General features: G+C 25.0%; 1 protein-coding gene across 1 annotated transcript in view; it reads left to right on the forward strand.

Annotated features, from left to right (window-relative positions):
* Window positions 1-16,582: 16,582 nt before the first annotated feature.
* The window catches only part of LOC129613448 (axotactin), a 138,074-nt gene continuing 131,180 nt past the window's right edge, over window positions 16,583-23,476 (forward strand). The window contains exon 1 of the mRNA XM_055527519.1: window positions 16,583-16,667. The gene's annotated coding sequence lies outside the window, so the exon portion shown is untranslated. The remainder of the gene's footprint in view (window positions 16,668-23,476) is intronic.

The following is a 23,476-nucleotide window of genomic DNA, read 5'->3' on the forward strand; positions in this document are numbered from 1 at the left end:
CTAGTAAACCTCTTAACTAACGACACTAAAGTGTGAAGACTCTATACTATAATTTAATGCTGCATTCGAATACCACAAGACTTTGGGGGTGAAAAAAGAGAAAAAGAATCCTCATACTTAAATATATTAAGCTGCAAATTTAATTATATAAGAAATCATTTGTTCCACAAACAAAGCTACCCAACAGCTTTTGTTTCTCGCCCTTTTTTGATTACATCTGATATTTTCTTTTGGAATGCGAGTTACATGGCGACAAAAAACATGTCATGCATTATAATAAAAGACGTGTTATCTAAAAATTCGTGTCAGCTAAAACTTTTCATTGAAAGAACACTTTTCCCCATTTAACTACGTTACATGAGAGAAATAAATAAATATTTATTACATAACTAATATAAGAGTATAAATATAATTTTATTTATTAACGAAGAGAAGAATATCGGTCGAAAGAGGTTCCACTATCGATTACTAGGATTACGATCAATTGGTTGAGAAGTCCCTAAACATTACCCAAAGCATTAAAAACTATATTTTTCAGTGATGATTTAAAATCTATAATCAGATTGAACTCCAGACAGTTTACAAAATTTTCTTTAAATTACAAAACTTATTCACGTATTTAAATGTAAAAATTTCATAATTAAATTAAAATACAAGTTAAACCACTTACCTTTCTATAATAAAATATAAAAAATTGTTGTTAATTGCTTTTATAACAAAAAATTAATCCAAATAAATTATGTGCAATAAACCAGTATTAAAGTTACACAAAATTTCACAAAAAAAAAAAAAACAAAATCAATTTTAAAATTTTTAATCGATTTTATTAAAATCGATTCTATTTTATATTGAAATTCAAAAATCGTATATATTTTTTAATTAAATTTTCTAATTGCAATCAATAGGTATAACAGAATTGAACTTAAAATTTGAAAATTATTATAAAATAATTTTTATTTTTTTATTAAAATATTTTCTTCACCGAGTACAGAACACAAATTACACAAATTATGAAATCAAAATGTAAATTATAAAATTTAAATTACAAAAAAATTTATTAAAATATTGCATAGCAGCTTATGTAATTAATCATTAAAATCTGCAGCTTTTTCACACTGCTATGGTATACTCGCATAATAAAAGAGAATAAATTAAAAAATTATTTTAAAAATTATTATCCAAAATATTATGTATACAGTATTAAATTTCACAATAATTTTTCATTTAGAAAATTATTTTACTATTTTTTTTTTTCATTAAAAATCAAATAAAATATGCCGCAAAACTTATGAGGTTTAAGTTTACTAAAAATAAAAAAATCTTCATCTCTTTTTTTTTTTATTTATGTGAAAATTTATGCATTCACAATGTTTAACAATTCTTCGTATATCTTTCGCATAACAACATGCATTCAAAACAAACACAAAACAAGAAACACCGTTAGTTAGATGGTATAGTTAAAAAAAAAAGTTATAATTAATATTCTTAATTTACAAAAATCTTCTAGTAATTTTTTTTTTTTATAAAGTAGACAAAAATAAGAACTTCTTTGTTAATTTATTCAAGAAAACAAAAAAAAAACAATAAAAAAAATACGTAAAAAACGTAAAAAATTTTTCACATCATCAAGAACAACACCAGTAACTGTTATAACAGATTTACACTCAAAAAAAAAAATTAATCACTTGAAAATTCTTATTTTTAATCTCATACATTTAAAATTTTTTTCTCTATTTATTTATTTCTAAAAATGAATAAATGAAAAAAACAAATATTAATTTAAAAAAAAAATAATATTAAAAGAGAATAGAAAAAAAATTAAGAAAGAATTTCATTCACTAAAAAAAAAAAAAAAATCTTGAAAATTCTTATGGTATTGGTAACGTCAAAAAATATAAAAATCTTTTTTTTTCTCTCCTTTCTTCTTTCTTATTATTTATTTTATTATTTTCATTATTGTTATTCATTTCTTATAAACTATTATACAACAGAGGCATATAAACGCGATCATTCAGTCCCGTATGCCTCAACAGAAAAAAAAAAATGTAAAATGTAAACACCAAGAACAAAAAAAAAATTTCCCCACGACACACTAAAAACTGAAAGAACTGTAAATTTTGTGAAAAGAAGAAGGTAAGAATAAACAAACAAGAAAAATAAGAAATTACAAAAATAAATCGAACATTTATGTGCGCTACAAAATTTCCGCGATCAAAAATATCCGGTACATTTTAACATACTTTTGTATACACACACTTTATTTTATATGTTCACTACCGATTTAAATTCAAGTTTCGGCTATAAGATCAAAGATATTTACAATTTTTATTTTTTTATTTTTTTTATTATAAATGATCCAAGTTGGCGATTCAAAGTAGGCAGTTGTAAAACAAACTTCTTCTTTTTTTAGTTCATATTTTTTTTTTTGGTTTTTAACTTCTGCTTCTTCTTTTCTTGTAATTTTATAGGAAACTGGTCAACTGGTCAATTTTCTTTTGAGCAATTCTAAATAAGAAACAAAAAATTTCAACACATTTCTTTTCAATAATTTTTTTGTTTTTAATTTGCTCTTTTTTTTTTCAAATACAAAACGAATAAGATGAATAAAAAATTCTTTAAATAAAAATAATAATAAAAGAAAAATTAAAGAAAAACTCTTCTTATCCGCTTTTTAGGAGAGTTTGACCGAATTAAAAACGTTCATAAATAAATTATATAAAAAAAATAAAAGAAATGCAACAAGATCTTTTACATACACATCTACTGTCTTCGCATATATGCGCATATAATCAAGAAACACCACGTAATATTTTCGTCTTCAAAATCCCATTCAATATGTTTTTTTTTTTTTTTTAATTTTTCTTGTCTCAATTTTAATACCACAATAATAAAAACAAAAAAAAAAATAATTTACAAAAAACTTAAGTGAAAAACTTCACAAAAACAAACAAAAAAAAAATTGAATCGCACGACGTTCCGAATAAAAAAAAAAATTAAATACCAAAATTATCGAGACCAGGCGAAAATCCTCACAAAAAAAAATATTTAAAAATTTAAAACCGTTGCTTATAGTTCAACGGTACACTATCGAATGCAGATCGCTTTTTAACCATACCATAAAAATTTTTTACCACAAATACTTAAAAATTAAAGGTAAAAGAAAAAAAAAGCAAAAACAAAATTTTACTTTAACATTTTGAGAATAGCAGTAAAGCATTTCAATTCACACTTTAATAAAACTTAAAACAAAAATATTCTCAATTCTTTTTTTCCATTTAAAATTAATTTTCTCTCAGCTTTTCTCTCTCTTTATCTCTCTGAATCTCTGATATTCATTAAATCAAACAAGAGTTAAATTAAAGTAAACAAGAGAGAAAAATTTTCAGTCAATTTTCTCTCATTTTTTTTGTTTGCCTCTCTTCTATTTCGATTTAAGTTTGAATTGGGACTTGGAAATTAGAATAAGAAAACAAAAAAATTTCAAATAGAATTTTAAATTATAAAGAAACGTAGAAAATAATTTTCTATATTTTATTTAATTCAGGTTTCTCTTGAGATACCAAAAATAGACCATCATAGATCTGGCCAAACTTAAAAAAAAAAATTAAATTGCATTTTATTTTCATATTACATTGAATGCTCAATATCGCAAAATTCACTGTCAGTGTTGGGAAGTTTAATTTTCAAATAAAAGCAAACAATTGAAGAAGATACTTTTGCTCCATATTTCCTAAAATTTGCACTTATTTTTTAAAGGAAGAGCATACGTTTCATTAATAAGAGATTAGAGACAAGAATATGTGTATAACATAACATGTCTCTTTATTCGACTGAAATGAACAACATTATGCAATAAAAACGTAGGGAATTCACGAAAATTTGACATCAGTATTGGACAAGATATTTAGTAGTTGGTGCAAAATTGCAAATTATTTTTGCATTAACTCGTGAAATTTCGCAAAGATTGTGCATAATTATATGCAACAAGTTTTGAGTATTGATAATTTGTGTATAATTTTGTACTTTTGTATACAAGAAAACAGCAACAAATGTGTGCAACAACAGTCAAAAATGTGAGATTTTTCAAAGTTTTCTACTTGTGCACAACCAATTTAAACCAACTTGTTTATATTCTAATAGTGTTATGTGGAAATGGGTGGATTTCGCAGTAACTTATTTATCTAACAATGTATTGTTGTGTTTTAATTTGCATAACTTTAGGAGATTTTGACATTGCTGTTCGTAATGCCTTTCCGATTTCCGAATTTACTTTCAAATCAATATAAAGATAATGCAAAACAAATACAATTAAAACTACAAGGAAGTTTTTAAATTTATTACAATAAGTAATAAATTTTATTAAAAAAATATTTGATAAAAAATTAATTTGCGAAATTTTCTTAAAATTATTGCTCATTGTACGAAATCATGGCTCTTCTCGCAACGAATTTGAACACTGAATTTTTTAAATTTCTTAAATATGAAGTCCCAACACTACACAATTTGCAGATCAAATATTCGAGAGAAAGAAAAGATATTAACCATATACAAGCAACGATCATTTTAGTATTAATTTTGCACAACGCAAACGCTCTGCTCTGATAATACGAGTATCACAACAAAAACATAAAAAATTGAGTAACAGCAACAATAATAAATAAAGAAAAACATAAAAAAATGGAAAAGATAAAAAGCGACAACCACAAACAACACAGCCACACAGGTTATTTTATTTTTAATTTGTCATTTTAGGTGAGCGAGTGAATAAATTTTATTCTCGTATTTATTGTTATTTTTAATCATTTACAAGAAAGAACAAAAAATTATTGAATAAATTAATGAATAAAAAAAAATAAACGACAAAGAAAAACTCGTTGTACCGTAATTTTTGAGAGACACTAGACTACAGTAAGTTTCCGATTTAAATCTTTATAAATGAGTAAATTATTGCTGCATTCATACATTTATGTATGCAAATACGTACAAATACAACAACATTATACATAATATTATAAGCTCTGCAAAGAATAACGTTACAAAAAATGGAAAACTAGTTTTCTACTAGGCTTTGAAAGCGAGCAAGAAAAATAAAAATTTTAATAAAATGGTATTATACCTTTTAAACTAATGCGAGTGGTGTGTACATAGAGTTGGAAAAAAACATTGAGAAAAGATATTAAATTATAAATTCTTTTTTTTCTTTTTACATTTTAGTTATTCTCCATCATTTTATTATGGTTGTTGAACATCTGATTTGTTTCACTCTGTTGAACATTGTCGATCATTCATGTGTAAGTATGTTTGAGTGAATATTGTAAATATAAGCAATTGAAAGTAGTGTGGTACTTTTGCAGATTTGCATGATTCAACAAAGAAAATCGTATGATATTGTTGCATACAACATACAATCATAAATGACAAGAATGAGAAATGAATTTTCGTTCGAAGATTTTTCAATATTTAATGAAGCAATACCAAATATTTCGTATATAATTGGTAAATAAAAATAAGCGGGATAAGAAAACACAATATGAAAATATAAGACATCTATATCAGTAAGAAAATTTTTAACACATATTGCATTGTATTATACAAAGTATTAAAATATATAAAATGAATTTTAAGAGCTAACGCAAAAAAAATTAGTATAAAATATTGAGAAGAAAACTAAAGAAGAAAAGAAAAATTTTTGGCTAAAACAACAGTTGTCTATTTTCATATGTTATAAAGACCTATATATGATTTTTAAGCTTCTATGTAGTTGCGAGGGGCTACCATGATGACGTCGCAGTTGGCCGAATGCAAGGAACTCCGAGCACCATCCAGGACTGGACACAAGCTGAGGGCCTCGGCATTAACCCAAGCAAAGCAGTTATTGTACCATTTACTAGACGACAGAAATTTAGTTTTCGTCCGGTGTCAAGTATTTGAGAGAGATTCTGGATTAGCGACTGAACTGTCGGCCAAATCTTAAGTTAGTCATCGACAAAGTCATAAGGAATCTATGGGCCTCCACGTTACTGTATGGAAGAACATGGGCTCTTAGAGCTTAAATGGTTCATTGAACCTACTCTACTATTGTCCGACCAATTGTAACATATTCTTGTGCTACATGGTGACAGAAGACTGGGCTTGATATGACGGGTTCTCTGAGAGCGTGTTCAAACGCCTCGATGGAGGCTCTCTTGAGCATGAATCCGCCCATGTTTAAGACATGGAGTTGGCTTTGGGCTCTGGTATAAAGGTGAAGATCTAATGAGGCTTTACGTTCTGGATCTACCCAAAATTGAGGCTTTGATGTATTTGCTGAACACTGCCTCTTGATGGTCATCTGAAAAAGATGAGCAAGTGAGGTCTACTGTCACAGCATTGAGGAGTATAAAATGGTGGAGCATTTATTGTGTAAATGTGAGGTGGCTGCTCGCCTATGATATAGATGCTTTGAAAGAGGCTTTATGAATCGAATGAGGATTCCCGCACCTGGAGGTAATCGCTATACTGCAATTCGTTAGGAGCTTAGATACACAGTGCTAATAAAAATAAGAATGTCGATCACAAAAGATTCTATGAATCGTCGTGAGAAGAGCCTACGGATTCTACGGTGAAAAGAACCCACATTTATATTATATAATTTTTTTTTTTATGTAATATGAATAAGACATTTTGAATTTTATAATATATTAAAAAAACGATTAAAAACTCAATACTCAATCAATAATTTTTGAGTGGTTTTTAAAAATTTTGAATGATTTTTAAAGAATTTTCCGAAAACCCGAACACTTTTATGCTTTTATTTTGCAAAATATTCTAATATTTTTTTTATGTTAATATTTTTCATCGCTTAGAATTTTAATTTTTTCAATTTCATTTTAATTTTTTATTTTATATTAAAAAAAAATGGTGGAAAAAACCTTTAAATAATCTTTTTTTAATTATAAAACTCATAAAAATTCAAAAATAAATGTGAACACTGAAAACATACATTTACACTTTTACATAATATTTGTATACTTATATATACATAATTATGTACATAAAAGAAAAACCAAAATTATTATATAAAATTTCCATTTCTACTCAATTTTATATTCGCGTACTTTTAATATCCTTGGATTCTTTCAATTCCACTAATTTTTTTTTTTTTTATTAGAAATAAATTATTTTTTTTTCGGGGCCAAATTATTCAATTGGAATAAATTTTTATATGCCCACGTGATTGAAAATTTAAATTCTTTAGACCATCATTTGTACATTATATATATAAATATATATATGTATATACATATATTGCGTATTGGGTCTGTAAAATTTTATGTATATTTTAAAAATTTCGCTTTTCAAATTAAATTTTCTATAATATTAATACCTTTATCCTTAAAATTGGAATTTTTTATACTCCTTGAAGCATTAACATGATTTCAAATTACCAAAAGAAAAACGTAAAATATAAATAGCCATACGAATGTACATATGTATATAAATATATTTAAATATTAACCTACATTTTGTATTAAAAGGACTTTAATGAATGTAGTATTTTATAAAATTTTTTAAATTAACCGAATAACATTTTTAAGGTAAGAGAAATGTATAGGACTTTGTGTAATTTATAACCCAAACTCGATATATAGAACAATTACTTATTTTTGTGGCATAGCTTTGAGTGCTTTTGAAAACTCTTAGTTAGAAATAACGTATCTAAGGCGGCAACAATTAGCAGGATTATCTTATCTGTGAACACGGTTGTTAAAACAAAAGTAATTATAAGGCAGCCATTTCAATTAAATTTCTGACTGCTCTGCTAGTGTAAGTTCTTATTTAAACTACTAACATAATAGATATCTAAGTTACTGACACAATTTTACTGCATTTTCCAATATACTCTATTGCGAGCTGAAAAAGTGATTGCTTTCCTCAAAAACTGCCAAAGTACGGTATTAATATTAAACTTTAATTATTTAATTTGAAAACTTTAGGTTAAATTAAATAGGTTACGGTTGTGTTCAACTCCTCATATTACAGTTTTTTTAGTTTTAATTCAACTGACAGTTAATATACCCTGTGAAATTCATTAGAGAGACCGTAATATGCTCTCATTTAATAAAAAGCATCCCATATTTTTTTCTCATTAATTAACATGAAATTCTAATAGAAAAAGGATCACCAAAACGAAAATAACAAATCCATCCATTTTATTTTCTCCATCATGTCTGTATACAGAACTCACTCACCATTTCATACACATACCAAATTATAATAATCACTTAAAATGATGTTTAATTGACGATTCTTTTGAAAATATATTCATCAGCAAGAAATAAAATAAAATTTTTCTTTTTTTGAATTTAAATAACAAGAGGAGGACATGAACATAATTTCTTGAAATATCAACCATCCTTTAAAATATATTCTAATGTCCTTTGACTGACAACCATAATAAAGTCTAAAAATTCAAAACAATCAGTTATTTTCTAAAACATTTAATGTACAATGTCACATTATATAAACGAAGAAGTCACATATAGGTCATTTTGGTGAAAAAAAAACCAAATCGTATAACAGTAAAATTAAAAACTGTAAATGAAAGTATAAGAATAACGCAACCATATTGGAATATAGGCGATTAACATTATTATGCGCATATCAATATAAAATTGACTGTGATTTAGAAATTTATAGAGAAAAATTAATTACATGAAATAAATTTCAATACCAATATCATTGACTTTATTCATTATAGTTAAAACATATCAAAAGTCAGGACAAAAAATTAGAGCTAAAAATAAGAAAACAAAAAAAAATTTTTTTGAAATTAACATAAAATATGTGACAAAATACAAATATCCGAAATTTAAATAAAACGAGTAACTAGAGTACGTCATGTCAAAATGTTGTAAACTGTGTGTTCTAATGGGTCCGATTTCCCAAAAAATTTACATTTATTGATTGACAGAAGAAAATGTTAGTAAATTGTTAAAGGCAGATTGACATTTTTATATTTTAAATATTTATTCGATAATTATTCATTTTAACGTATTAAAGGTTGTGGGGGTCAATAAGGCATATTTTTAAAAGTATTATGAAGTTTTAGGAAAATAATAAAATTTTGAATTAAGAGTTCTGAAAATATTTTTGATTTTAGACGCATTACTGAAAAGAAATCCAATTAGCTTTTTCAAATAAAAGTTGGATTTCATGCAGGAAATGGTGAAGGAAGTATTACGATACAAGTAAGGGATGATTTCAATTAGGTTGTTTCGTGAAATTAAGTTACTTATTTATTTTTCATTATTATTTGACAATTTAAATTTTAAACTATTTCATCCTGAATATATGCAATATTTTTCTGTTAACAATTTAATAAAGCAAAATGTTAATAGTTTTTAAAAATTAGTTTGGTGGTTTAGCCTACAAAGCCCAATATGTAAACAAGTGATGTTAAGGTAATTTGTTCATAAATATTATTAAATTTTCGCAATATAGCGAAATTTAAAAGTGATTATTTATCAAATATACAGCAAAATAATGAGCATGTATTCCTCTTTATTATATTGCTAAATTTTATGATTAAATATTAGTTTTTTTTTTCAAAATAAGTACAAGATTAATTTTATTTCTTAACAAATTCATGCTCATAAAAATTGCATATCGCCACATATAAACTATATTTAATGATCCTAAACGTATGCAAATTTATAATATGTTTATATTTTTAGGCATTTTATTACGGGGGCATCATTAATTGTCAAATGCAAATTGTAACTTTACTTTTGAATATTTGAAATATGAAAATTTATTTAAAACACAAGAAAATCGAAAAATTAAAAAAAAATAAAATATACAATTTAATTGTATAATAAGTAAAACTAGCTTATAAGCTGAACTGAGCCTAATAAAATACCTAACTCTTGCAGTTTGTGTTATCCCAATTGCAATGTGTTGTTAAGTAATGGCAAAAAAGCAAATTATAATTTGTAATTCATTCAAAGTCCACCGAGTTTTCAAATACAAAAAAAAACATTTTGTTTTAGTTTGATAATCCCCTTTAGGAAATTATAAATATGGAATTCTAAAATTACAAATTATTATTAAGTCAAAATGTTAAGTGGATTAAATTCTTAGTTCAATATACTTAAATTTAAAAAAATCTGACAAAAAAAAACCAAAAACCTTTATAAATACTACTGGTACAAAACTCCTTTGTATAACATTTAGTTTGTAAATATTTTAATATATATAAAAATTTACATAAATAGTCATTTTTATATAGATAAATAATATTAAATTCAAGACTAAATCACAAATAATTTGCTAGATTAAATACATACGTTTTATATACCGTAAATAATTCATTAAATATATAAAATATAATAATATTTTCACAAATTATAAAATTGGATCTGGCACCCGATTAATGGCTCAAAAAATAAATGTAAATAATATTTCGATAGTAAAGTGCAAATATATGCTAAGTAACAAATTTTTCCAAAATCGTTTTTTTTACAGCAATACTAATTTTGAACGATCATCTTTGAGTGATGTAGATTTCAGTGCCGTAAATGTATTAATTTGCAAAAGTGTAAGGTCGAAGTAGTAAACAAAAATTCTAAGAAAACGAAATACTTTCTTAACATGTTTGCATTACACAAAACTAACATAATGATTAAACACAAATATGCCAAGTACATTTGTGAGTATCAGCAATTTTATACCAAGTACATGATGACCTTTTGTGCAAAATCTTAAATTTTATTAAAAATAAACTAATTTAAAATCAAAATTAATTTAAGAAGTTAAAGTAGAAAATAAAAAATTTTTTTCTAATTGATTGGGTTGTTTTCACAAAATTGCAAATTTTCAAAACGTTCACCTGTAAAATTTTATTTTTCGTACTTAGCATATCTTTGCACCACGACCTCGATATAATATGATAAATATTTATTTTATTTTTTTTATAGTTTTCATTAGGATTGACATGATTTTTATTATAGTTGATCCCTTAACATTATTATCCTTTTAAAATTATTATCGCATAATAAAATAAAAAATTTCACCATAAATTATTTACAATAATTAATATTTCTGCTAAAATAAAATCAGAATTTTTGTTTTTCGTTTTATATCTATTAATAAAGCAATTAACAAAAATTTCTCTTTAAAATGGCTAGTGTTCTCATCATTTTTACATTTTATTGGACTGTTTTTATTCAAAATTTCCAAAAAAAAAATCCTACTCCACCTAACAATCACAAGAATGGAAGTAGGCATTATGTAATTGCAATCAAGTTCAAAATTCATAAAAAAACTTAAATTTATTCTGTATTGTGTCGAGGGCAAGTTATGCGATTTCTTTTCAGAATATTTTTTGCGAATTTTAGTTAAAAGTTATAGCAAAAATTCTATAGTCTTGGAAAATATGAAAATTTTGCAAAACTCAGTTTTATCATAGATTTAGCTTCTTATCTTATATTGAACTTCAAAATTTTTCCCTATTCGAAAATGAACTTTATTGCATTTTTCTTACAAATAGGTTAATTCTTATGGTGGCAGCTCATTTTTTAATCTAAAAATCTACTTATTATTTAATTTCAAAGAATTTATATAAAATTGTGTATAAGAAATTTCAACTAAAACTATTTTTTTTTAAAACCACATTACTTTCTTCACTTTCAAAATTTATAATGTATGTTTTTCGCCTATACTTTTGGGCTTATTTAATTTGTTTAAAAATAATTAATGTCATCCGGTAATGTTATTGTACTGCACTTTAGGCCTTTCAATTTCATAAATGTATTTGCTTTTGGTACCATAAGATGCCTCTGGTTTGTATTATAACTATGTAAGGTATTTGTTATTTTAAAAACATATTTGCATTTCTCGAAATATATGAGTTGGTTTATATCTAGTTCATTCGTTTTTATGTATAATTCCTTTATCCTTTTATGTAAACCAATTCTTGGGTTGCAATTATATAAACGTTTTAAGCTTCTGTTCATGACAATGCCCTTTATATTAACATGGAATTTTGTATAATGACTCCAGCTGCATACATGTATATTAATTACGCTGCTTTACATAGCATAATATTGTTTTCCATAGTATATTATGTAGGATATCAATTTGTTCGGCTATAAAATGTGAAAATAAAGGCAATCTTTTTCCTTGAATATTTGCAAAATCCAATTCATGTTATGGAGGAAGATTATCGTACAAAATTACTGGGTACAAACTGCTATACAAAACTTTCCAATTGGCTCTAGAATTCTTTCATAATCCTATGGTAGTGTTTCTAGATTTTTTTTTTTTTAAAACATCCTTTTTTTCAGGTATGTGCTGCGTAATCCTTATACTTTGATAACAATTACTTTATTTAAATTTTCTGCAAAAAGAATGTCATTATATTTTATTATGGGTACACAAATATAGATACACGTATAATAAAAATTTATTATAACAAATAGTGGCTATGTGGATGGTCATCATTCATAATATGAAACTGGAATGAAATTTATTTTATTACAACTATTATATAATATGAATTGCTATTAATACAATGAATTAAGTAAGGATATTAAAAGGATTATATAGGGTTTAAAATGATTTATATTTTATACAATTTCTGTACTATAGGTTTTTTGTTTTTATATATATGTAGTAACAAATTCATAGCAATAAACAACTACTATTAATACTCAAATTAAAATGGATTAAAAAATACATACGAATAAAATGTGTGCAATAACAACTGTGCATTGTAGTTTTACTCCTTTTTTGTCATATCTTATTTAATTGGCTAGTGTTTAACAATTACGATTATTTAATTCGTCTTTATTTTAAATTGGTTATGATCTTTAATATATTTCAGATATCGAAATATTAATTATTTTGCGAATTCTACATAAAATTTCTCATTAAAGTTGAACTGAAATTACCAGCTTTTATTAAAAAACAAAATTTAAGAAAATTTATTTGGCCTCCCCATTAGGCAAAGTACAGCCGACTTATTCCAATCTTAATTCAAGCCTCTTATTGGTGTACATATAACATTTTCAGCAGCTAATAATATTTTTAATATTTAAAGAGCTTAACAGTTTGGATCATTCCAATGTCTCGTATTGATGATGGGTTTCTCGCATTGATGTTTTTAATTTTATTGTTACATAATAGTTTATTTTTCATTGAACTTGCTTTCTTTATTATTTTACTAGTTTTAATTAATTTTGTAAACTTATTAGTTCCTACTAATGCCTATTTGACCGAACGGTTGCATATTTTTACTGTACTTTTCATTAATTAATAAATAAATTACATAAAAAAACTGATTTAATATAAAACATTTTATGTTAAACCAGTAATATACTCGTAAATAGATAGTCGCTGTAGAAATTAATTATTAAATAAAACATTGTTTGAAATTATTTTAAATTAAATAAAAAATAGATAAATTTTGAATTGAACTCTTGTTCTTAAACAGCAAAGTTACCAGAAATAAATTCAAATTACTGTTTCACTGCTATCGTGTTGCGACTACATAATCAGACTTAAGATTCTATAATTATTTTAAATTTTATAAAATTCTCAAATTAATTTTTAACGAATTAGATTCTAATTAAGTTTCTAAATCAATTATCGATTTTTAATTTTTGTAACTAACTCAAGGTTTTCCAATTCCTCTATATACGTACATTTTATCACACATAGTTGTTAACTTTTGCTTAAAGAAAACTTGTATAGTTTATAGCTTAATTTTAAGATTTTTCTAAATTATTTAAAAGTGTTTAATTAATTTTTAATAAGTATTGAGTAATTAATCTAATTTATGATCACGTAGAATGCATTTTGTTGGAAAAAATTTTTTTAATCAACTTTTAACTTCTTTCTGTTCATGTAAACTTTTTGTGCCTTAAATGATGAGCATGATAAGAAGCATTATTGTTTCGTGAACTATTCAGTACTACGCAAGCACCATTCCGTGCAATTATCGTATATTTTATACAGTGAAGCTTCAATGATATTTTATACAGTGAACCTAAAATTGTAAAAAATAAAAAAAAAATTAAATTTTAATAATTTGAGAGTGATTTAAGTAATGCGACCGCCACGACTACTTCTAGACAAAGTACATTTTGGATGTTTAACTATTGCCTATATTCTTAAATATTGCTATTTGCCACAAATTACAAAAACTAACGTTTTGTTCAGTAAGCCAGGATGTGTTGCCGATTGGTTATTTTATTTATATTTATGAAATGATTTAAAACTATCAAACATCACGAACTTGCACGAAAATCGTCATATACTTAGCTTAATTTTGGTGTCAATAATCTGATATTTGTGATCGACGCATGTCGTCGATCTATTGAAACCACTTGTCTTCTATTATTAGCCACTTGTACTCTGGAGTCATTGTAATTCACGATAACATATCACTGTATTTTCAATGAATATTTAGAAAAATTGTTAATGATGTCTAAGTGTATTCCACTGCTTACTAGTCTTGCTCAAAATTGACAGTGTTTTCCAAATATATATTACGCCAAACGATCTCTAAAAATATAAAAATATTAAAAAATTTGGTTAACTAAATTCTGAACGCATTTTGTTAGGGATTCGCATTATTCACAAATGATGTGAATTTTAAAGCTCTGGATTTTTTAATTTTTTAACTGCAGTTGCACGTATTTCTATTATTTCTAATAAAAATTGCATAATGTACATAAAATATAGTTTATAGATTTCTAAAAACAATCAACTTTTATTCCAAAAAATTTTATTTTGCTTCTGTTTTTTTCTTCTTCTTTTAAATTTTTAAATTCATGGAAAAGCTTTTTTGGTACCTCTGATGATATTTTGATGAGAATGATATTTTTCACACCTACAAAAAAAATTATAGTATACACTTAACTTATATGATCGGTTTTAACATTTTGTGTGCATCAACAATCACACATTTCATAATTTATCTTTATTATACAGGGTGGTCGATTCCAAATGTTAAAGCGCTCGGGAGGTGATTCGTTGGAGTTTTTTAGAAAAAAAAATCGTATGAATGAGGAGGAGGAAGGCGAAAACGTCAAGGGTAGTTTTGGAAGGTAAAAAAAAATTGGATTAAAATAATTCTGTTCGACATATATGTCCATTCAACTATCCAAAATTCTGTCCGTTATAGCTTAGAATCTGTTGAAGCTAGAGCGAAGCTGTGTTTAGAAACTTTTATGTCAATTGATAGACCTACATAACAGTTGACACCGATAAATAGTGTCAGACTTATCATTTTCAAGTAATAGACACAAAATTTTGTATCCAAAATCTAAAATTTTTTCAAAAAACGCTAATTGTCTCTAAAAAGTATGATTTTCCTTAAAAAAATTCCATCGAATCATCTGCCGAGAGCCTTAACATTAAGACCGTACCACCCTGTATACCTATAAAAGAGTTCATACTTTATTATTACATGTGATAATTATGATAACAATTTTGACTATATACAAAAAAAAATATTTACGTTCATATAAACACCTACATATAAATCATGTGAGCATATTGTATTAAGAGCATACCACTAAGTTAAATATTGTACACAATAACAAACAATTGATAAATGTGAGATGATTACATAAATTATAATATTTAGCTCAATCAGCCATTGCAGTAGCTTTTGGCTTAGAGACTTTTTTAAGCTTTCATAGAACATAATACAATCAGTTTAGAAAATAAATTCTTTTAAAACGGTAGAGAGAGCGCGTATCACCGGTTTATTTGAATTTTTTTTAAAAAATCAGCTGTATTTGTTCTGTAATATTTAAAATTTCTTATTAATTATTTATTTAAATTAATTAAACAAGAACATTTTTTTTTAAATTTTATTAAAATTATGAAACAATTAAACGAATCGAAATAAATTAAAGTGTTTTGAATCGAGAATTATTTAAAATTCGAATAAATTGAAAAATATTATTTCAAAATAAAAAATTAAAATTTTTGAATGAAATGTTTATGATGTTATTTGAAGTGATTAAAATGTTTAACACAAAAAAAATTATTATTATAGTGTAAATTTGTTCGAAAATTAATATTTTGTTTACTTAATTATACAATTCATTATTCAAACTATATTTAACTTGCATTTTACGTTTATTATAAGATTAGATTGCATTAGACTGCGTTTCTTACTACATATTTCTTATCTATTAGAAAATAAATATAAAAAAATATAAAATGTGTAAATTTCAAAAAAAAGAGGAAATAAAACTTATTTGTAATCTGTATAAAATTACCGAAGTTCTAGTATAAAACTAAGTATTTAAAAATACAATATTAAATAAATTATTTGTTTTTAGTATTAGCAAAAGATGAAGGCCATTTCAAACTAGCAAAACTAAAGTATATTATTTGTTCTAATTTTTTAAATACATAATAATTTAATAATAGGAAATTTTAAATGAATTTTACAATAAAAGTTATTTGATTTATTTTTAATTTTGTTTACAATTTATGAGAAAAAAGAGCAAAAATAACAAAAATATAGAAGATTTATTTAAACATAGCTATTAATAATAAATTCAATTATGCGAAACTTGGAAATTTTTTAAAAATTTATAAATGGAATATTGTTGATTTGCTGTAATAATTACGAAGAAAAGTTTTCAATTTAAACAAATTTAATGGTAAGAACAATAATTTAACTTTAAATATATATTTGCACGTAAATATAATAATAAAATTTGTGTAGTTAATTGTGTATTTAATTAGTCTTGAATGTAATATTAGTGTTTTTTTATTTTATTAAAGCAATCTTGTCAGATGTTATTTAACGCAAAATAATTCAATGTCATCAATTATGTACTTATTTTCTAAATTAAATTACGTATACTAAAACAAATTAATAATATCGCCCTTTGCTCCCTTGAAGTAGCGTCTTATATAATTCATCAAGAGCTCCGTTTTGGTCTTTCATTTTCATTCTTTATAATGTATCCGCATATAAAATTCGTTCACAGCACCTAAAAATATGCAAAATTGTAATTTTTATATAATTTTTTTTACTATTAATTATAAAAAATGTTAATGTTAATTATAAAACAGGACTTTCACTTGTAATCTTCATTTTAGCTTATTTTTTGGTTATTTTTACGGCTTCCCTCGATGACAAAACTTAGTTTTCAGTTTGTGCGTTTACAGATCTACGTTGAATATTTTTGAAGTGTCCAAAAGTATCCCTGAACCTGGTGGTTACTAAAATAATTGTAATTAAAATTAATTATTTTCAGCAAAAACAATCAAATTTATTTGTTGGTCACTTCCATTTCACTAATGAACTACAGTAAATTTCAAATAACAATATGAAAATGTGCATCTTATATTTACATAATTATATAGAAAATTCAATTACAAGAGTAATTTATAAAACTTTATTTCAACCCCATCGAAAGTCAGACATATTTTAATATAGCTGACTACTCAATAGTCATAACTATTGTAATATAGCTGATAAATTAGTGAATTAAATATTTTATTCATCTAAATCTTATATAAATATAAGCATCAATAAATAGTTAATTTAAATTTATTATATTAATATAAAACGAAAACACTATAACATGGCATAAATATTATACTGCAAGTTCAATCTGATTTTTAACATACCTCAATAATATGAAAAATTATGTACTATAGACACAAATATTCTTATTTAGAAGACATGTTTACACGCAAAAACGTATGAACTTAATTAAACGGAAATTCAATTAACAATATTGTGTACAATATAAAAAAATAATCTGTTGTTGCTGTTGAAGATGTCTGCGAGACGAAAATTATATTGTGAATCATTTATAAAAACTTACATATAAATAAATTAATGTCTATAATATTTCTATACAAAAATTATGATATTTTAAGTGTATAAAATGGAATCAAAAGAAGAAGAATATAAACTCTTTTTGCCGAAAGTTTATTAACCCAATTTTTTTTTAAGATTGCCCAATTTAATTTTTTATTATAAATTATAATATAGTGTGACAAATACACTTAATATTCGAATGAATAATAAATATTTATATATGTACATTGTATAACAAGTACCATAGTACAAGGACAACAATATAGCTATTACACACACAATCAAATAAGAAATTTTAATAATTAATTACTGATTTATAATATTACATATTTTATATTTTTTGATGCAAAAATGATTCAAACAATTATGACATAATTTTTAAATTTCATTTTATTAAAAAGATGTACGACCCTGTAGATTCTACTATATACGAATTTGTACAGTTGATGTGCAAATAAAACACAAAATATAAATGAAAATTCTTAAGTCTTTTTAATATTGCAGTAATTAATTAATTAAGATCTAAGTTTAAATTACTGACAAAAGAAAATCATAATAATTTAATATTTAATATCATAACCTTTATTCTTTTTTTTCTGACATTTTTTTTTTTGTTATTAAATTAATTCTATTGATGACGCCTTATCAAAGAGTTTTTAATTTCTGATTCATTGAAGAGGAAAAAATGAAAAACTAATTTCGAATCTTCGTCATGATGTCGCACAAGAATATACGAATAGTTATACAATTTGTTAAGCAAATAAAAATATTCACAATAATTATGGTAATCAGAAAGTTAAAAAACTAAAATCAATAAATTATTTTTTGTTTAAATTAATATAAAAATTGTTGATGTTTGTATTCGGCCTTTTATAGTTTTATCTGACTTCGGATTTAAGAAATGAAATATTAATTTTTGCTTTGAATAGGTATATAAAAGTAAACAGTTTACAGAAGCTACGTCAGCTGTAAAAACGTGTATTTTTAATAGTACTGTGTATATTTTGCAACAGACATTAGAAAATTTCCTAATGTCTGTTTATGAACTTTTTTCAAATTATATCTTAACTCTTAATAAGAGAGGAGAACCCCACAGTGCCACCCACACATGAAACCTATGCACAAGGCCAAGAAGAAGAACATCCACTACCTAAGATCCGCTTCCTTTTCCACATCGGAGATACCCGACATACCCGACACACATCCATTGTATCGACACCTAGTCTTGCCTTTTTTTACTCAAGAAACAGTGCCCCGGTTGAGACCATTCCAACCGCATTCAAACAGCGACTTCATTCTCCTCTGATTCCTACAAGACCACAGCGTTCTGGACATCCCATCCAGAAAATGTCGTCCCCATTTAGTTTCTTTATGTATATAATATTAATAAATTGCTCCAACAGAAGATGCACTGATCCATTCACTAGGTCAGGATCCCCGTACTCCAAAGTGCTTCAAGCTCCCCGTAAGACAGTTGTTCATATAGTAAAGGCAAAGTGCGTTTAGTAACACTTTGAAGACAAAACTGACTAACCTGGGTAGGATTCGAGAGCTCCAATTGCTGCCGTACTATCTACAAGGATATTAAATTATTACGTTGAAGTTTTAGAGACTTGTAGTTACCGTTTTACGATATGCTTCTTCAAAAATATCCTATAAGTCTTCTTTAATTTGTTTTACATTGTTTCTTTAATTTCTTATTCTAGTTTTCACTCTGTGACCTTTTGTATTTACGTCGAATGTTTGTAGATCGTTCAGGTACCATAACACTTTTTCTTTCAATATTGCTTTGTCAATATAATCCTGGTTTTCTATTATACAAAGGTCCTCGTTGCTCTTTCTGAAAACTAAAATATAGAAAAATTTTAATCATAAACAAATGAAATTAAAATCATAATTTTTTTAAAAATAAAAATTATGAAAATTACAATTAAATAAACAAACATAAATTTTTCATATTCTCTTTTGAACTTTATAATTATACTGATAGTGATCCTAACACATGACGGTCCTATTTAAAAATTATTTTTTGAGGGGAAAAGAAAAATTAATCTTTAAGACTAATTATGCGAGATAAAGAAAATACCATTGTAAAATTTTTTATACCATCCGATTGGTATTAAACGTTACACTAAATTTCAACACCTTTCTAATTTTAATCCCAATTATTTATGCTATGCTCAATTAAAATTTCACCGCAAAACAGCGACCACAAAACAAATTTAGTATTGTACCAAGAACAACAGTAATGCAACATTATAAGTCTTAAGTGAAATTAACTTTATTTAAGTTCAAAGTACACAACAATAATAATGCATACTTATATATTTATTTACATATTAAATCTCTCGATAATACACACCAACTAATATATACGATATGTAAATAAAAATTAGTGTCACCACTAACCACATTCTCTCTAATGTAAATTCTTTTATTTTTATTTTTATTGTGTGTCATTGTTTTGCATTCATCCTCTTTTCATTTACGAATTTACCTTGTAGTTAAATAAATGTAAACTTTCTCTCTCTCTCTGTTTGTCTTCCTCTCATTATATTTCTCTTTTAATTACAACTATAAATTTTCTTTATAATTTTATTTTTATTATTTTTTTTCTTTGATTTTTTTTCCATTTTTTTCTTTCTTCTTGTGATAAAAATATTAGTGTGAGTTTTTTTCTTCTCTCTTATATGCGAAATTACGATATCCTTGCAAAAACAAAAAAAAATTAGAATAAACACAAGATAATAATATTTACCTAAACAATAATTATACTTATATCGTGAACCTAATTTGTAATCATTACCATAAACAGGAGCAATTAATAACTAAAATGTAAACACATTTAATACCTACTATTATATTATACTCTAATATAATGGTATATAAGAGAAGAAAATTATCATTAGGCATCTGTATAATATTTTTGGTACCTATTTTATATTGTTCTTTTCTCGTTATACCAATCGATTTAAATAAATTAAGAGGTGTGTAAAAATATTTTCTACCTATTTATTGTATTATATCTACCATAATAATTACAGAAAATAATTTTTTGGAAATCCACCACAGCAATATTACTTTATTCTAAGTAAACTTTTTTCGTATAAAATTGTTTTTTTCTTTCTATATAATAATGATTTTGATTCCTGTTTATCAGATTGGGTCCTATATATACATTCCTTATATTTTATATCTTCTATACATATTTACCATTATTGTATTTATCAAATGATCAAACGACAAAAACCATATTATCAAGATTAAAAACTCATAAGGCAAGCTACAATAATCCAGATGTTTATTTTCATCATCTTTAACCTATAAAAAAAAACAAAAAAAAAATGAGAGAATAAAATACTTGTTTTCCTCTCTTTTAATGTATAACATTAATGTATAACAGATATATATATATATACGAAAATGTAAATAATATAAAATATGTGCAGCTATCACCTTGGCAGTAATAGCAGCAGTAACCATAAGTAATATGTATGTACGTATATGGTATAAAATGTAAATCAAATCAAAGTTAAGAGATTAGATTCAACCCTGAAGAAACAAGGATAGAATCTGAATTTTAAGAAAAATATTTTTATTTGAAATACCCAAGTACTATAATAATAATATCACATATATATAAATGGTATTTTGTCTCAAATACATACGCACATACACAGGGAATCATACCTTATATTATTATTAGAAATATTTACCGTAAATATTTTTAAATTTCATTTTTCTTTTTTTACTTTTTTGTATAACAGAGATGAGAATGATAATGATGAGCATAGAACAAAATATACGAAAGAGAGAAAAAAAAAAACAAACCGAATTTCTCATTAAAAATTATTGCACGAATTCTAATTTAAGAAAATGTCCTGATATTTTTCTTTTATATTTTTTGTCTGTTTGCTTTATGAAATTCTTAACCCCTCCTCACCAACATAGTGTCTTGAGTGTAATGATACTGATGTATGAAACCTTTATTTTACTTACAAATTTTCTGTTTTTTTCTTTTTCTTGTTCCCTTAAGCATTTAATATTGCCTCACAATAATAAAATTTTGCACACTCATATACAAATCAACAGTAACATAACTCTGCACTCTTCTTTACATTTAATTAAAATTACTATTAATATATAAAACTGATCTAACTGTATGTGTGACTGTTCAATCTTAAAGTTCTTATACAAATGTGCTGTTGTATGTATGTAGTTGCTTATTAAAAGGAAAATTCCAAAAATAAAATAAAAACAACAAGAAGAGCTGATAAAAGTGTTTGCTTCTTTTTTTTTTCTTTTTGGATTTTCCTGCTCTTCTCCTTATAATAATTGTCATATTTGTAATTCATGCTTGAATTTTTTGGTACGAAAAAAGTGAAAAATGAAATTTCCAAAATAAAATCTTAAAATTCGATTGAATTGACATTTAGTTTTTGTACTTTGTCTTTGTTTTTCAATGATTGGGTCCATAAAAGTATTAATAATTATAAGAAATAAGAACTCGATGTAAAAGGATAAGAAAGATCTCAGAACTTTTTTTTCCAAACAATAAATTAATTCTCACAACTTAAACAAAACTCTAGAATTTATTTTTATAGTTATAATTTAAATTTTCCACTCTTAAATTGCAGTTCTATTCAAAGTATGGATTCAATTTATTTAATTTTATAAGAATATTTATTAATTTTACAAATCAGATTTAAGTTTAATTCAATAATCTCTCACTATACATGAATAAGCGCTAAGAAAATGTAAATAAATATAAGAGAAATTTAAGGTAGCAGCAGAGAACTAGCAAGTAACTGAGACAACAATACATACAATAAATATATATGTTTGAGTATGAGAGCAAAGTTAGTGCAATGTTTGCAGCAGTAGATCGACACTCACTCCTGAATCCTGATATTTGATACTATAGTAAGCATGGTAAGTAGTGGATAAAACGAAGGGTACTGTACATATAAAACACTGTCACGAAACATGAAAGATACCGTCTTCTTCAATTTTTTGAGTATAAACCAGAAAAAGTAGAACAAAAATACTTGGAGCTTCAATATCAAATATGTTACTCAAATAACGTACGGCAACAATATAGAAAAATAAATTAAAAGATTTGTCGAAAAAGTCGGGCTCAAAATTTTGAGGGCGGATTTATCATCAATTATCAGACGGATTATCAGACGGTTAGATGACTTAAAAACAAAAAGTTCCTTAATTATAAGATCTGAAATTCCACCTCAACATCCAAAAAGAATTGCACTTGTAGATCTTCGTGCACAAAAGCATAACGTATAGCTGTAATAACCAAAATTACAACAACTTCACAACTTTCTTTAATGCAAATTTTATATTGAATGACTTTATTTTATTTTCAAATCCTCAGTAAAGTTGACAGTCTAAATAGTTTTTGTGAATCCCAATTATCGGGATTAGTTCTTTCTTTCTTTCATTTCCCTTTATTGTTTTAATTTTTGCTTTTATAGTTTTCGTTCAGTTATTTTTTTTTTTTAGAAATTGTCTCGGCAATTCTTTTATGTTGTATACTGAAAGCAATGAACTCTTAATTGGAAAATTTGCATCAGATTAGCATTGCTTGTTTTCTATCTCTCACTATTTTTTTTTTTTGTT

The sequence above is a fragment of the Condylostylus longicornis genome, unplaced genomic scaffold, assembly GCF_029603195.1.
Source record: "Condylostylus longicornis isolate FDR11 unplaced genomic scaffold, ASM2960319v2 ptg000084l, whole genome shotgun sequence".
Taxonomy (NCBI): Eukaryota; Metazoa; Arthropoda; class Insecta; order Diptera; family Dolichopodidae; genus Condylostylus; species Condylostylus longicornis.